Here is a 17,333-nt window from a genome sequence, read left to right on the forward strand (position 1 = left end):
CACTTCTGTGTATGCGCAAAGCGCAATTTAGCACTTCCGTGCGTGCGTGAGAGGCAAAACCTGGAAGTAACCCTTTCTGGTACTTTCGGGTTTCCCGCGGTCCACAACTTGAAAACATGTAACCTAAAGTGTTTGTAACCCAAGGTACCACTGTGCTTGGCAGCTAAAACTTATCTGTTCCAGTGGGAAATTTCAGGTGTAGCCTTATAAGATAGATATCCAACTGCTTCTGTCTCTGCTTCTTTACCATTGTCAAGATTCACTAAGAACAACTTTTTGGGTGTACTGTTTGTCTAGTATGAGGAATCCTAATGCCAAGCAAAGCTCCTACTTGTTGACCTTGTGAGCTGTTGTTTCATTGTCTGAACTGAGAATACCAGTAGACAGACCCAAATGGGACAGGGTGGCGAAGGTACATTTCAACAAACGCATCTTTGTGGCCTGGCCCATGACTCCTTAACTGTTGTTTTGACAGCAAACAGACAGAAACTAGAAACAAATTTCAGCTCCACAGAAATACATGTTGTCAGCATCCCAGCGAAAGATGGAACAATGAGTGGAGGCAAAGATCAGTGATGATGTCAGAGATAAGAGCAACTAGTCACAGGTGGCAGGATTTTTTGAGGGAAACTTGGGAGTCCATGGGCTTTCCCTCATCATATGGAGAGAGAGAAACCCTAAATGTGATGTTAATCATGTTGTTAGACTTTGAGTGGATGAAATAGCTAGCTCAGGGAGCACATGGCAGACCCCTCCTCCATATCAAGATCCTGTTCTCAATCAGCCCCATCTCCCTGGCTGGCTATTTTTAAAAGGGAAATTGTGCACTAAAGGGCAAATCTGTGATTAAACTTAGTTTGGCCCTACAGAAGTGTAATTTGATAGAAGGTACGTTAGGAGGCCAGTAGTGATGCATGGAAGTGAGAGCTGGACCATAAAGAAGGCTGATCGCCGAAGAATTGATGCTTTTGAATTATGGTGCTGGAGGAGACTCTTGAGAGTCCCATGGACTGCAAGAAGATCAAACCTATCCATTCTGAAGGAAATCAGCCCTGAATGCTCACTGGAAGGACAGATCCTGAAGCTGAGGCTCCAATACTTTGGCCACCTCATGAGCAGAGAAGACTCCCTGGAAAAGACCCTGATGTTGGGAAAGATGGAGGGCACAAGGAGAAGGGGACGAGATGGTTGGATAGTGTTCTCGAAGCTACCAGCATGAGTTTGACCAAACTGTGGGAGGCAGTGGAAGACAGGAGTGCCTGGCATGCTCTGGTCCATGGGGTCACGAAGAGTCGGACACGACTAAACGACTAAACAACAACAACCAAGTTAGGAGGAGTTTCTAGCAGTTATATTGCAAACCCATGAGAGATAATAACCAACTCTGAAAAGATGTTGGTTCTGAAAGCTAAAGATAGGCACACAATAGTTGATATGAAAAAGTGACGGCCTTAATAAAAATTGTGGCAACCAAATTCAGTGTCCTGAGAGGGGAACAAAAACATGTTTCACAGTCTCCATTCCACTGGTGGATGGACTCCATTGGCTATCAGCCTGTAATAATAACAGGAACTACAGTGTTTCTCGAGTGCTGAAGAACACCAGGAAATAATTTATACCTAGAACGGCATCCATTTTAAGATGAATGGCTGTAAAAGTCGCAAAGTGTTAAATAAAATGTGCTTTTCTGCACTTATCACCTGCATCGTTTTATCAATTTTCCCACAGCAAATATATAGTAGTATCAAATATATAGTAGTCCCATTGATACCAAATTGCCTTTAATTCCCTTGAGGTGCTCCCACACTCAATAACGCTGCAGCTTTTGCAGAGGGAATAAATTGTACCTGGGGAAGGGAGAAAGTGTCCGCCCTTGTGGCGTTTCTGGTGCTAGACTTAGAAGGAGAAAAGAGAACTCGGCACTGCAGTTTAGTTACAATGATGTAAACCTAAGGCTGCAATCTTCTGTGTGCTACTTGGAACCATATTAGATCAGTCTGTGGTCTAATATGATCATATATACAAAGTATGGCTGAGATGATTCACTTTCCCCCTTGAAAGTAGTGACTTTGGGAGGGAGAAGGCCTTTTCCCACTGTTATTCATAACTGTCAACACTTCCCCCCCCCCCCCCCACTATTTTCTTAATCTCTCTGGTTCATTCCTTCTCAAGTGGTCACAGGGAATACACGCTGAATGTGATGATTTACAGTACATGGATTTAAAACTATCTGTTAAACTCACTAAATAAACTCCATTTAGAGTAATGGTAACCCTCTTTATTCTGATTGCATGGGTGATACCACCTAATCAGGGTTTGGTACTGCACTCTCCCATCACTTTTTCATTCCAGGATATATATAACCAATTACCTTGCTTAAAAGCACTAAATGGAACCTGCCCACTGAATCATTGTAGCAGCCGGGGGTTGGAGGAGGTTATTGGAATTAAGATAGACGCACCCTACCGAAAAATGTTGTGAGATCCCCTGCCCAGCTTTAACTCAGCTCTAATACTTATATATACCAGAAAATCAGTGTAGATATAATAAAAACCAGTGCAATACTGGATCTGCCCCAAGGGATTTCTGCTATGGCAATAGTTATAACCAAACACCCAGAATTATCATTTCTTACTTGCTGCCATCAGATGAATGCTTTAATTCCAGCCCTATTTCTTTCCACAGTTAATAAATCCATATGTATCTTATTTTATTCCTATGGAAGGTACGACTCAGTCTGGAAATGGCCATGCTATTCTCATACCAGTCATGGCCATAATTATCCCTGTCAATAGCCTTATTGCACTCATTACACATTATTATGTGCACCAAAAAGTGCACGAAAACCTGGCACAGTGTATCCCATAATTTAAGTGCCCAGGCCTGGGCTTAATTTAGAAAAGATAAACTAAATTTTGGTAAAGGAGTTGCTGACTTTGAACTGCTTAATCTAAAACATCTGATTTTTGTTATAAAGGATATGGCTTGACGCTCAAAAATTTAACCTACACACTAACGTTATGCTGGGGGGGGGGGAAGCAGTAATGGGGCTCTAATGAATTCACTAGAGACCATTTGCATTTTGAAGCACACATAAAATGCGACCATGTGTGTTAGGTTTTGGCAAACTGCTAGGTATTTTGCTGCTGTCGGTCACCCAGAACTTCCATATATATCTTAGCACTGTTGCATTTAACACAGCAGCAATCTAGGATGGGCTCCTTTTGATGAACACTTACTAATGCTTAGCCTGGACAAGGCAAACTATAGGTGTTAGACCTAATGGACAGTCAGACTATATTTACAGTCTTCACTGCTTAGAGCAGGGTTAGCCAATGCCGCACACCCCCAGGTCTTGGACCCCAGCTCTCATCATAGGCCAAGCTGGGGCTGAGGCTGATGGGAGTTGGGATCCAATAACATAAGGAGGTCAGGTCACCATGTTGGCTGCCCTTGGGCTTACAGGGTTTGGAGTGTGGCCCAAAAACTTACTCTTGGGAACAAGAGAGTGGTTGTCAGTTATCAGTCTGGACTGTGTTATGACCTCCAAAACACAGCCCTTGCACTGCCTTCGACTTGGGTGAGGAAGAGATACAGGCCTCTGCACTCCAGGGGGACATCTAGCACCTTCTTCTTTACTCTCCCAACCTGAGGATGTGACCCTTCCTCTGTCCTCTTACTTCAGGGATCAGTCCCCAGTAGTGTCTATACAGTATATCCCCAGCCTTACAGAAACCATCAGTTATAGAACTAAACAAGAGCCAGATTCTGTGGGGAGATGGGGCCAAGTGCAGAATAGCAGCCTTCATAAGACTCAGTTCTTTGCTGAGGCAACATTTCTTCATAACCTGTAGGAAGAAGAAAGCCACAGCCAGAAGGGTTCACTGGGAGCTTTTCTTGGTCCTGATAAGGCTTATCACTATCTTGTCCAATCAAGCCACGTGCCCCTGAATCTGACTCTACATGATTCAAATCTGCTCACTGAGACTTTACTTGACACGATCATACCAGAAAACTTTTTATCTGGTATGACATTAATTAAACAAGCTTGTTACCACCTCCACTGAGAGCCTCAAGTCCCAGCAGAATAGAATAAATTGATACTAGAATTACAAGTCCCAGAATCCCTGGCTGAAGTCCTTCTCTTTAGGGAAAATAGTATGCATAACATCAGCTTCCTGCCCAGAAATTCTGGAACTGTTCATTCAAACCTCTGGCAAGAACAGATACTCTGCCAGGGCCTGGGAGTGCTCACTGCTGTTTCCACCTTCTCCTGCCCCAGGGGAAAACAGCAGTATACACAATCAAGGAGACTGTAGCCCTACTTGCCAAAAGCTTCAAGGCCAGGAATGTGTTCACAATCTTTTTTGTAAACATGCATGGAGAACTGCTTGGTTATATAATCACCTTTGCATGAATGCTTGTGGCAGCCCAGAGTAGTTGGCTGAAGGTCACTTCATGGAAGATAAAGGTGGTTTGTTCCAGAACTGTCCAACCAGGTCCCAAATAATGTCACCATCACATCACATTGATGTTCCAGAGCATGATCTCTAGGTGAACTTCTCAATACCACCAGTGGAGATTCCAAACTGGTTTATGGCATATACCAAGACTGCAAACTGACAACAGTTAGAAGAATAGCACTGTAGGTACAGAAATGTACTCATAAGAATATCTTATGTATATGTGGCGTTGTTAGAAGAAAGAGCAAAGTGCAACATCATAAAATATGTAATGAATCTTTGCGAAGTCTTTCATAAGAATTCAATGAGACTCAACAGTGATCTATGCCAGTTTGGGCAATTACCATCTACTTAGAGCTCGGCTGCACTTGCTCAAACTGCTATATTTCATGGATGTTCTGCCAACAGCATAACTTACAACAGATACACTTTTGACAACTCCAGTTGAAACATTTCAAACACAATTCTGGAAAGTGTAAATATGGAAAATTAGGTTGACTTTTTTGGTATGCCAAGAATACCCACGGTGCTTTATGGTGACCTGATTCAGCAGAAAGGCAAACAACAGGATGAAAGAATTTATTTATTGTGTCTCAAGCATACAGTGCAGGTCACTGCTGTTTTCTGTTTACATTGTAGTGGCCCTTAACACTCCTAGAGCAGTTTATTCAGCTGTGTCTACAACACAAAATGATGTGCCGTATTTCCTCTTAAACCATATTTTAAACTTTCTGGGCCCAGTCACACTTTTCTATACATTCTAGGTAATCCAGGGGTGGGTGGCTGATTTTTCCTGTGGTTCAACCCCCTTAGGTAAAACACTGTATCTTTAAGTCATCTAAGTAGCAAAGTCAGGACACAGGGCTCGGCATTCATATAGGAATTCACAATTTATAAAGTATTAAATCTCTCATAATACAGTACTAGAACCCATGGCCCAATGAAGTGAAAGTGTGAGAGATGCAGGACAGACAAAAGGAAGAATTTATTCACACGGTGCAAGATGAAGCTATGGAATTCTCCACCATAAAATGTTGTGGTGGTCCTCAACTTAGATGGCTTTAAACTGGAATTAGACGCATTAATGGAAGATAAAGCTATCAATGTCTGCTATTCCTGATAGCTGAATACTTCCTACAGGATCAAACACAGAATACCTCTGAGTCCAGGAACACCAGTGGAAGAGGATCATTGCCCTTGTGCAATGTGGGTTTCGCATAGGCATCCAGTTGGTCATGGACAGAAACAAGATGCTGGGCGAGATGCGTATGATTCAGCAAGACTCTTCTTATGTTCTTAAATTGGGCCCTAAACACCTTAGCTTTGATGTCCCATCCCAGAATCTACAACCAGCTAAGACTGAAGAGATTCTTCCTTGCATATAAGAGGCACACTGAATGTACAGAGAGGCCCTCTCAGTGGTTACTCTTCAGCTTTACCTAGGCCAGACACTCTTAAAGGCAATAGCTACTACAAGGTTCAATAGCCAGGCATCACTGTGCATTTTAGTTGTATTTATATGTGCCAATTCATACAACATAGCATGGTGGTGTACAACATGGTGGTATTCAGCTAACTTTTATTCAGAGCAGACTCGTAGAAATTAATGATCATGACTAAACTGGGTCCATTAATTTTAATAGGTCTACTCTGAGTAAAATTTAGTTGACTGCCACCCAACATATGCAATCAAATATAACGCCTGAACTGACTTCAAAAAAGGAGTTGTGAGGCTAAAATGCTTCTTTGAGCTACTTGACAGAAGAGCTGAATACAAATATAGCCAACAGAGATTAAAGACACTTCACTGAGCACCACGAAAAGGAGCAAAGTATAAGTCTAACTACAAATGAAAGCAGGGTGAATCAGTCAATATGTGAAAGCAGCCTTTCAGGAAAGAAAGTGAACCCTGACATATCTTTTAGGGTTACTGAACTTCAGCTAGGATTGGTTTCTCTTTTTTGCTGTTTGATGAATATGACACAGTTGTAACACTTAAAACATTTAAGGTGTGCAAAATGTACCTCAGTGATTAGGAAAAGAATAGCAGGAACATTTGCTCTAGCATATGACATTCACAGCTCATAGGTCCAAACTAGGGTCTGGTTCACGCATAATGCTAAACCAGGGTTAACATTAACTACAGTTAATCATAGTTAAAGAAGATGTGTTTGGCAGATGATCACTTAAACCTTGGTTTGTGATATTACAGAATAGTTAAAACAACTAGCAAGTGACTGAGTCTTGATCATGGCTCGACTTTTCAGCCACTCTTCTTTCACATGTCTAGAGCTTTTGGACGGTGGCAGCTCCTTAACCATAGTTAAAGAGAAGGTCCAGGTCCACCTGTAATGCTGAACTGTGATTAACATAAAATAAAGATTTTAAAAATGGCTGGGAACCTTGGTTAATGAGCAAGCTTTAACCATAGTTAATAAACACTAAGCCACAGTTTAATAAACCATGGTTTAGCATTATGCAGGCCCAGATACGACATGGCAGGCTGGTGCATTTTATTCTTGTATCTGCTCCAGGAGTAGCCAACATGGTGTCCCTCCAGGTGTTGTTGAACACCATTTGCCCCAGTCAACATGGCCAGGGCTGACATGGGCTGTAATCCAGCAAGATCTGGAAGGCACCTCAATGGTTACCCCTTGTCTACTTCATCAAGAGCTTGACAAGAACAATCAATTGTACTCCTACTGACCTTACAGCACTTATTGCTTTTAGCAAATTTACCTCTACCCAGCTTTTCCAGTCTCAGAAACAGGTGAGAGTGTGGAATTCCCAAAGCAATGGAGGAGAGCATGGTAAGCTCAAAGGGCAAGAGGAAGCGTTTTTAACTCTCCTCCCTGCATGCTCCTTTTCTGGGGTGGGTAAAGAATATATGTCCTTCCCTGATTTGTGTGCGGATGGAACAGATAAAGTGCACAAAGTACATGTAGGTGTCCTATCCCATCTTGTCTGGCCATGAGGAAAGACCTTTTTTTTGGATCTACAATAGTTCCAAGGTCACTGGCCAAGGTGTGACACAAATAAACACAGCCCAGAACACTTTGTATAGGCGCGGATGTTACATTTTCACCCAATACACTCAGAGGTAAGAGAATGGCTATAAGATTATATTTCCATTGATGAAGGGTCCCAGACTGCGAGTAGAAGAAAAGCACTCCATGGAGATCCATGCCCATGCCTTCTACAGGTGGACTAGATTGTTTGGATGTGGTCATAGGAGGCAAAGCACTGCGTCATACATAGCACCCTGTTTCCACAGTCGGAAGAGTCTCTAGATCATTGCCTGAGTGTTTATGGTGTAAGAAAAAGAATCTCTGTAGGAAGAGTGAAAGGTTTTCTCTCTTTCTCTCTTGCTGTGGGACACCCAGACAAAGCTCCTATCTTTAATTTCTGCTTCCTTTCATTTTGGTTTTGATAACATGGGTTTCTTCAGACTAGTGTAGCAGTAAGCTCCCCACCCCCACCCCCACCCCCACCCCAAGGAGCTGGAGACACAGTCAATAACTGGCATGTTTTATTTTTGATTGAATGTCTTGCTTGAGGCATCTTTTCAAGGCTTTGCACCAAAAATGTGGGAAATTGCTATGGATCAAGCTCAGGACTTTAAAGTAGTAGCACAGTGTGAAACACTTGTTATAAACACAGACTGTAGCACACTGCAGAAATAAAATAGCGGGTCACTATTTTCTTCACAGGAGAGGGAGGTAGACACATGCCCTTTTCTAACATTCAAATATTCACAATGCAAAGATAGGGCCCGAAATCCCCATCACAATAATGCACCTGTGACAACCAATGCAAGCCACGGCAACAAAGGCCAAATGGGTTCACGCCCTCTTTGCAAAGCCTTACTTTGCTTTTTAGCTGGGAACTCACTTAAACTTCCCCCCTATAACCTCTTCCCCTTTCCTCATCCACTTGCATTTTCCCACAATCCTAGAATGTGGATTTTAGTATTAATCCATTTCCATTTCTTCTCCTCAGCATATTGCTTCAAGTATTTTGGGATACAGCCACAAAACTGCACAAAGCATTGAAAGGGGGTGGGGGGGAATGCATTAAAAGATGGAGGCCTGGAAGTAATTCAAAGAGAAAGGAAAGGTGGGAATGTTTTCATTTTTATCCTTTTTGGGGTTCTGTATGCTTACAGCGGGATGCGGGTGGCGCTGTGGGTTAAACCACTATGCTGCTTGGGCTTGCCAATCGAAAGGTCAGCGGTTTGAATCCCTGCGACAGGGTTAGCTCCCGTTGCTCAGTCCCTGCTCCTGCCAGCCTAGCAGTTCGAAAGCACACAGAGCAAGTAAATAAATATATACCCCTCCAGCAGGAAGGTAAACGGCGTTTCTGTGCGCTGCTCTGGTTTCACCAGAAGCGGCTTAGTCATGCTGGTCACATGACCTGAAACAAACTGTCTGCGGAAGCAGACAAACACCGGCTCCCTTGGCCTTTAAAGCAAGATGAGTGCCCCAACCCCAGAGTCGTTTGTGACTGGACTTAATTCTCACGGGCCCCTTTACCTTTACCTTTTTACGCTTACAGCATTTCTCTCTCTCTCTCTTTTTTGGTGGGAATGTTTTCTATGAGCTGCTATCTGAGAGGAGAAGGGAAAGATGCAGTAGCCAGCAAGGGAAAATAGGAAATTCTCCAGTGAAGATTTTGATCCCAAATGGAGAACTTGGGGGCCATAAAAGCTTGGCTCTTGTTCAGGGCAGGCTTTTAGACTTCAAGTCTCAGAGCAGAGATAAGGAACCTCAGGTCCAAGAATGCAGCCCTGTGGACTTCCGGGTTGGCGCCATCGCCGAATGGCGGACTCCCTCCGAGCTCTGGAGGGAGCCTGCTCGGCAGGGGCTGGGTTCTACCGCGTCGGCGTCGCGGGGACCCTTAAAAACCATGGGCGCTGAAACCCATGGGCATGGTGACTCGGCGGGCACCGTTTCCGCCCCCCGACCCGCGAAGGAGCCTTTTTAAAGGCTACGGAGCGGGTGCCGGGGGGGTGTGTGGTGCTATGAGTCCTCCGTTTCCCCTACCGAGCGAAGCCGCATGGCATTTGGCGGAGAGCGCTGACTTCTTCCATTGAAAATTCGGATTAAAAGAACAACCCGTGAGTAATTGGAAACTGGACTTAAAAAGGGGGGGGGAGTTTAAATTTTAAATTCGGAGCGAGCGGGGGAGGTGCAAAAAGGAAGTCAGCCTCCCCCCTGTTGTAGAGGATTTAAAGCAAAGGATTTAACAGCTAAGGTCGAGTGCTACCTAAGTTTGACAAAGTTACTAATTTCACGATGGAAAATTATAAGAGTGGGCTGGAGGAGAAAAGTAGAATGTGAGCTAAAATGCAAACCCCCCCCCCCCCCCGGGAACCGGGAGTGATCCAGGAGAGGAGAAACAGAGGCTTTGACAGCTGTCAAAGGAGCTGTCAAAGCTGAAGAATAAAAAGAGAACTGTGTTATGAGGACTTTGCCGGTTACATTTGTTACAAATTAGATATAAATTGTATAAAACAAGAAATAACAAGTTACTTTGACTTTTGGGTGTGATCTGGAAGGAAACTGAGTTACTATAATCCCTCTAGAGGGGCTGTGGGACACTACAAGTATTGCTGGCATGGAATTCGAATTGGACTTTTTATCTCCTGGGAAACTGCAGAAATGGAACACTATTTTGTCTACAGAGGTCTCTACACCAAAGGAGACAATAGACTTATCTATTGAAGAATGGAAGGGACTTGACGTAAAGTTTTGTTCCTGAATAACAAAGCCTCTGTAGGGGATTTAGAAGCTTTTGGAATTGGAACATTTTTGCAGGAGAGCAGGAAAAGAAACTAGAGGAAAGTGAGGAGAGAGAACAATAAAAACAACATGAACAACAAGAATTGGACAAAGTTGGGAGTGGGAACATTTGGGACATCCAGATTTGAAAGGTCTAAAGAAACAAAATTGGAGTTTTTATTCTTAAATACAGAGATCTGGATGGAAGAAATGGACCTTTTTGAGATAGTTTTTCTAAGATTGGACGCTCGAAACTAAAGATGATCAAAAAGATGGCAAAGACTATTAAAAAGACGGCAAAGTGGACTTGTGAAGGATTTCGGCCTAGATGTGGGATCTCCAGGATAACAACAGGCATTAATGGACATTGGGGAACATAACCGGGAAAGGGGGGAGGGAAATTTGGAATCCAAAGGGTGTTAAATTATATTTTATTCATTTTTCTATTTTCTTTCATTTTAATCTGTTCTGCATATTAAAGAGGGGAACTCGTGGAAGGGAGCGGGGTCGATTTTAGGGGATGGAAAAACATTTTTAATACTGGGTTAATTATAATAAGTTTAAAATTTGGGGTAAGAACTTGCTGAATCTATTTGAAGGAATTGGAATATAAGAGGGGGTGGGGTGGGGAAGTCCTGGAAAGATGCTAATGAAAATAAGCTTATAAAATGGATGTTTTATTTCTTTTCTTTTTTCTGTTATATTTGAAAATGTTCAATAAATATTATTAAAAAAAAAAACAAGAATGCAGCCCTGTGAGCATTGCTATCTGGTCCACAGGACTCTGCCCATCTGGCTGCAATGCCTCCAACTGTGATAATACTCTTGCTTGCCTTGAGGAAGGGAGAGGTGTCTGGCCTCATCCGCCACTGGGATGCAGCCCTACAAAAGGTGGTCTGGGGTGGAATGTAGCCCTCAAGCTGAAAAAGGTACCCCAGCCTTGACATAGAGCTTCCAAAGTCAGTTTCTGAGTCTGGTTCAGGAGAATTTTGCCAGCATCTCTCAAAATCACTATGCCGAAGTGTCCATACTCAGCTAAACACCATGGCTGTAGCTGGTTACAGCTTACATTAAGCTGCCTTCAGTTCCTTGTCTATTTATAAAAACAGCACTAAGGAGCAAATGGTACTATTCTAGAGGAGAGACAACTTCAAACATTTGTCAGTGTGTTACAGTAATAGTGGATTTGAGGAAGGCCTAAATAATGCATTTGTTTTCTTGAAGCAGCAATGTTGTTCTCTCATTACAATGTATGGTTTCATGTGAGGGGAAGAAATGATATTCTGTTCTATAGATTGCTCACCACCACCAGTGGAATAATCTGAAAATCTAGGAGAAACAGAGACATCTGGTTTCCTCATCTGGAAACCCACTGAGATAGAGCAAGCATTCAAAAACGGTGTACAGAACACAAAAACATCCTGACCACGTGTTTTGTAAAGTCAAACAGAGAAGGGCCTATTGACAGTGAACACTGACCATGCTCAGCAGTCATAGCCATAACAACCATCTCCTCATAATTAGCCATTTGGGGTTGGGGAGAATTTCTTGGGAGGAAAGCCAAGGGAATGTTCACATTTCCATTCTGAAATGGAAATGAGAAATCTGACACATTGCTAGGGAGGGAAATATGATTAATCCTACTAGGGTGGCTAATATCACATATTTGAATTTTGACTCATGGTTCTTAATTGGCCCACATGGTAACTATCATAGCAGCCTAGAAGTATTCCTTTTATGTTATTTATATTTTATTGAAGTGATGTCAACTAAAAGAAATAAAGCAATACAGAAAAAAGAAGGAAAAGTAAGGAAGAAAAAAGAACAACGAAGATAAATATAAAAAAGAATATGCAAAAATGCAATATATGATATTCCCATACAATCATATATAAATTGGTATAGTGTTATTATCCTAATACTTATGTAAATGTTAATAGCCTTCTACATTTTGTATTAAGTCCTTCCCAATATTATCGTATTTATCCATACAGAGTCTGCACCTGTAAGCAGTCCATTCATAGGTTGCGAGCGACATCATATCACCAATCCATTAAAGGGTATCATATCTTTATTTCTCCAGTTCATCAGTATCAGTCTCTTGGGCACGTAAAATCCATTTTCGTTGTCCTATTGATCATTTCCATACTGCAGGTATATAGTTTAATAGAATATTCTGTGCTGAAAAAAATTAAAACTAGCCTAGTAGTATTCCTGTAATATACAGTAGTGACTCAGTCATTTCCAGATCAAGTGGTATCTACCCTGCATCAATTAAAAAGATTATGATTTACAGACAAAGTATTCTATGCAGCGTGATGCACAGTCTGAGTGGACCCATTGAAATAAACAGAAATGACTAACTCGAGTCCATTAATTTCAGTGGGTCTATTCTGAGCAGAACTTCTAAGGCTCAAACATATGCTAGATTTTTCCATGATTTGTTTAAAACACACACACACAGAGCCTGGGTGGGGTGGAAGTCTTGTGTGGAAGAACAGCACAGCTGTTTTATTTCCATAGCAAATGTGAAAAAGCTATTTGGGGAGGGGATTATTTTCAGCTGGAAAAAGACCAGAGGAAAAGGGTTAAGTAGACTCCTTCCACAAGCTCTTGCTCCACAGATTCTCAGCTCATTAGAGACAGCCAGGGCTGTAACCTGCACCATGAAAGCAGGGAAAGGTGAGTAAACAAACCAACAAAGCCTTCTCAACTCTTCTTTGGTCTTTCCTGCAGCCACCATGTGGCAATCTTTATTTTTCTGGCTGCTTCTACTCAAAGCAGCCCTTTCTGGGTTTTGCTTTCTGATCCAGCTCACTCTTTTTACTGGAGTCCTGTAGAAGAGCAGTTAGACTCAGGAGCTTCATGTAAAGCAAAGCAAAAACATATCCAGTTTTTTTGAAAGGCCCTAAATTATTGTGAATATATTTCTAAGAAAGGGGTGATCTCATTATAAAACAGTTGTAACAGTTGACCTTAAGTGCAAATGAAAATAACACAGGGAAGCACTTCTATCTAGTCTACACAGTTTCCCCACCCAAGCAAATATTTACCAATAAAGCAGTTTCCAGACCTTTTGGTTTAGCTTCTGTATTCTGGGACCACTGCAGCTCTCTCCATCATGGCTTCTCTTCTGATTTCAGCTCGTTCTTCATTCCTTAAGAGCAAAAAACTTCAATTCTAATCAACTCTATTGCCCAGCTTTACTTATATAATTATTTCTATTTCTGATCCCCAACCCTTGGCCACCCAGAAGGACAATACAGCTATGTTTGGGTTCACTCTTTCCCATAATTTCATTGTTTCTCTCCCTCAACCTATATTGTGTTTTAAGGTTCATTTCCCCCATTAGGTGTCAGTTTCCTAGGTTGAACATTTAACCCTCCTCAGAAGAGCCTTTAAGACAGAAAGCTATCATTTTACATCTTCAAAGCAAAACACAAAATAGCTGGAGCTGTTTCATTCCTTCACACTATCTACACAGCTTTGGGTTAAGAAACAATGATAAACAGACAACAAACCTGTTTTTTACACTGCAATCCTGCACCCACTTTCAGGAAATAAAGCCCACTGAAACTAACTTCTACTTACTGTCGAGTAGAAATGTATAAAATTCCCCTGTGAGACTACCCCTGGTTCAATTGTTTGGAACTCAGAGGTATTGAATGTAGGAACAATTGGGCTTCCAGGAATGTGTCCTACTGGCTTCCTAGACACAGACACACATGCTGGCCAAGCCCTCCCAGGCTATGTATGATCATCCGTTGTCTGAAGGGAGCCTTGTACACACAAACCCAACCCTTCAGACTGACACCAATCATATGTCAGCATCTAGGAGGTAGGTGTGGGGCATTTTTGAAAGCCAAGTCATGTGTCCAATACCCTTGGGTACCAAACCACTGAACAGAGAGGGCTTCTGTTAATCTTTGCTTTGGAATTTCTGTTTTAAAGCAGTTGATGCTTCTATACGGATGTCCTTCTCTGCTCAGCAGCTCTACAAATATTATTGAAGATATACCCATTTCAACTATTCTCTTCCCTTCCCACAGTCACATGCGCCATTAATCTGCGTGATGTACCATTGTTAATAGGACAAATAAGCTAGTGATTAGTTATGTCCCATGTGAAATTGTGACAGCACACTGATAACAGTTCTCTCTCTGAAAAGTAAGATTTCCAATAGACTGAGGTGATTTTGGAATCACTCAGTTCCATGGCGCACACCATTTTAAATGACTCTTGTAACCCTCCCATTTAGGCATTTGAGGCTGTGCTAAGGCAGTCTACTTATCAGAACACTGGTTTGTGCATGGTTCTTGGCAAAAAAAGTGGGTTACTTCTACAAGTTTATTTTCACTTCTTTGTTAAGGTGGTCTTGTGTTCACTATGTCCACCTGAAAATGTTGACCTCTTATTCAGAGATGATGCAGTATACTTCATAACTCACCTAAGTTAAGATGGTTATAGACTAAATGCCAGAGACCAATATACAGTTTAACCACACTACTTTTGTGTCTAGTGGGGAACTGCTGAGATAAGCATTCATTCTCCCCATCTTTACTTTCTATGTAAAAAATAGAAAAGAAACCAACCCAAAATTGGCTCTTTGAATTCAGTTCTGGTTCTTCTCATTCTGTTGATCAGCCAATATCATCCTGATCATTCAGAAACAGATGCTTTCACTTCATCATGCAGTACAGATCATGACAGGAAAAGAAGAAAAGAGAATGGACAGCAGTCTCTTGGCTATGATGATGCCAAGCTGTTTACAAACTTTTTAAAAAAAAAATGTAATAAAAGCACAAGGATACTTCTGACTATCCTTTCAAGAAGTTTTATGCTCAAGTCCCCAAACAACTGTTCTCTGCCATTTCCAAGATGTGAGGCAGTCTCTATCTCTAACACTTAAAAGCTTTCCAAAGGAGGGTGGCTACCAGCCTAGCTAATAATTTGTACCTTCCTGCAACCGCACATAATACAGCCTTTATTCAGTAAATAGCAAAGCCGTTTCACACCAAGCCAAAGGTCAGCTTTTGCTGTATTAATAGCTGCTCTGGGAGGGTCAGTGTTGTGCTATCCTACATTTTTTCCAGGGCCTGGAGATGCAATTTCCTACAATCTGCAGGCAATTTCCCACCAATTTTCTCGGGGAGCTAATAGGCTGTGACAGGAGATGGAGCTAGCAAGCAGCAGGCGGTTTCAGAAAAGACAAATTGCATCTCTGCCACCTAACTGGGCAATCTAGATCGACAGAGTTTATAGCTTTGTAGTGTTATTGGGCCCCATGCTAACACCAAATCATTCAAGCTGCTATCTGAATTTCATATTCTTCTTCCATCTGAATTTGCTATCGCCACATATCACCCCCCGTTACAAAATAGATTGTATACGATTAGTGGTTTAACTGCCTTTCAAATAGCTTTCTAGACATTGTTCAGATTCAAAACAGGAAAATGCATAGACTTGCATCTGGATATCACAGTCATGTTTTCCTTTCGAATCTGTTTTCAGAGGAGGCAGCCCATGTCATCCCAGAGGATTTGCAACCATAGGAGAAATTAATTTTCCTGAAGTTTCATGGGAAATGCCATAATTCTAAAAGACTCACTGCGCAAACACATACCCATTAAATAAGTCTGGGTATGCATGATTGTGGGAGAGCACAGTACGCAGTTAACTTTCTGAGTACTCATTTTATTTCATTTTTTAGTGGGAAATTCAAAAAAACTATTTTGGAAAGCAACACAACATGATTGCCATAGGGCTCTGGCTGGTCACAAAATGGCTGTTGGGGGCAAGTTAGTCACAAGCAACAAGAATAGAGCAGAATACAAAAAAGGGACACCTGTGATTCCAAAGCTTTCTGCTGCAGATTTCTGTGTACCCATTTCAAAGAAGGTAAAATGTGCCCCAGATAATGTACAAATGAACCCTGGAAGACAAGAACATTCATATACAGTCACATTTCTGACGAACAGAACACCCAGAAGGCAAGTGAATTAATTTCCCTAAATCAACTTTAGATGAGCTTGCTGCCCCCATCTCCCCCTCTCTTTCATGACTCTCTTGCATACACTGCAACCGTGCATTCACCAGCAAGCACCATTCTGCCCCCCTTTCTCTCCCACAACCGTCTCCCTCTCATTGTTCTATCTGCTCTCTCCCCATGGTCCTGCCTTCCTCTTTTCTTGCTTTGTACCTCTTGTGTTCTCCCTGCCTGCCTGCCTGCCTGCCTGCCTGCCCACCCGCCCATCCACCCTGTTTTCTGCCTTTCTTCATTTCACATTCCCTATTTCCCCCCCTTCAAGCCAAACACACCCAAACTGAGCTCAACCACTGCCTGCCCCTTCCAACCAGCCCATAGGCCTGTTGCCATCCAACTGGAAAGGAAGTGGCTGGCTGTGCCAAGGGCCTAACAAGGAACTGCAAGCAGCCAGAGGAGAAGTATGGGGAGGTCATTTAAATACTGCTACAAGTGTGAACAAATCACTTGGCAGGTACCATGGAACGTTGGCAATTCCACCTATTTACCATAGGACTAAACCAGAGCTTTCCAAACTGTGTGTCGTGACACGTTAGTGTGTCGGTTGCAGTGTAGTGTGTCGCACGAACGCTCCTCCCAGGGTTGGAAAGGGGATAGTTTAATCTCTGGTTTACTAGTAAAACTGATTTACTGTGTCGTGAAATGATGCAGGTTTAACAGTGTGTCACCAACGTGAAAAGTTTGGAAAGCTCTGGACTAAACAATGACTAAGGAATAAAGACCCTAAATTCAAGGTAAGAAACTGAAGTCAGTTATGAGGTCCTTTGTGTCCACGTATGCTAAGGAAACAATGGGAAGTTGTCCTTGACTTCCTTCTCTCCCCAGGGGGCCCACCCTGGCAATGCCAAAATAAAGAGAATGCATCACCAAACTGTTCTTATGGGGTGAATTACTGGGCAATTCATGATAGGAATTTAAAATAGCAACTCTATGCACCTTTTAAATATGAGAAAACCTTTAACTCTAAAGTTAGCTTCCCTCCCCACCCCACAAAAACGAAACAAGTATGGTAAAAGTTAATAGAACTATGAAGATCCCTCTCCATCA

Source organism: Podarcis gaigeae (genome assembly GCF_964106915.1).
Source record: "Podarcis gaigeae genome assembly, chromosome: 11".
NCBI lineage: Eukaryota > Metazoa > Chordata > Lepidosauria > Squamata > Lacertidae > Podarcis > Podarcis gaigeae.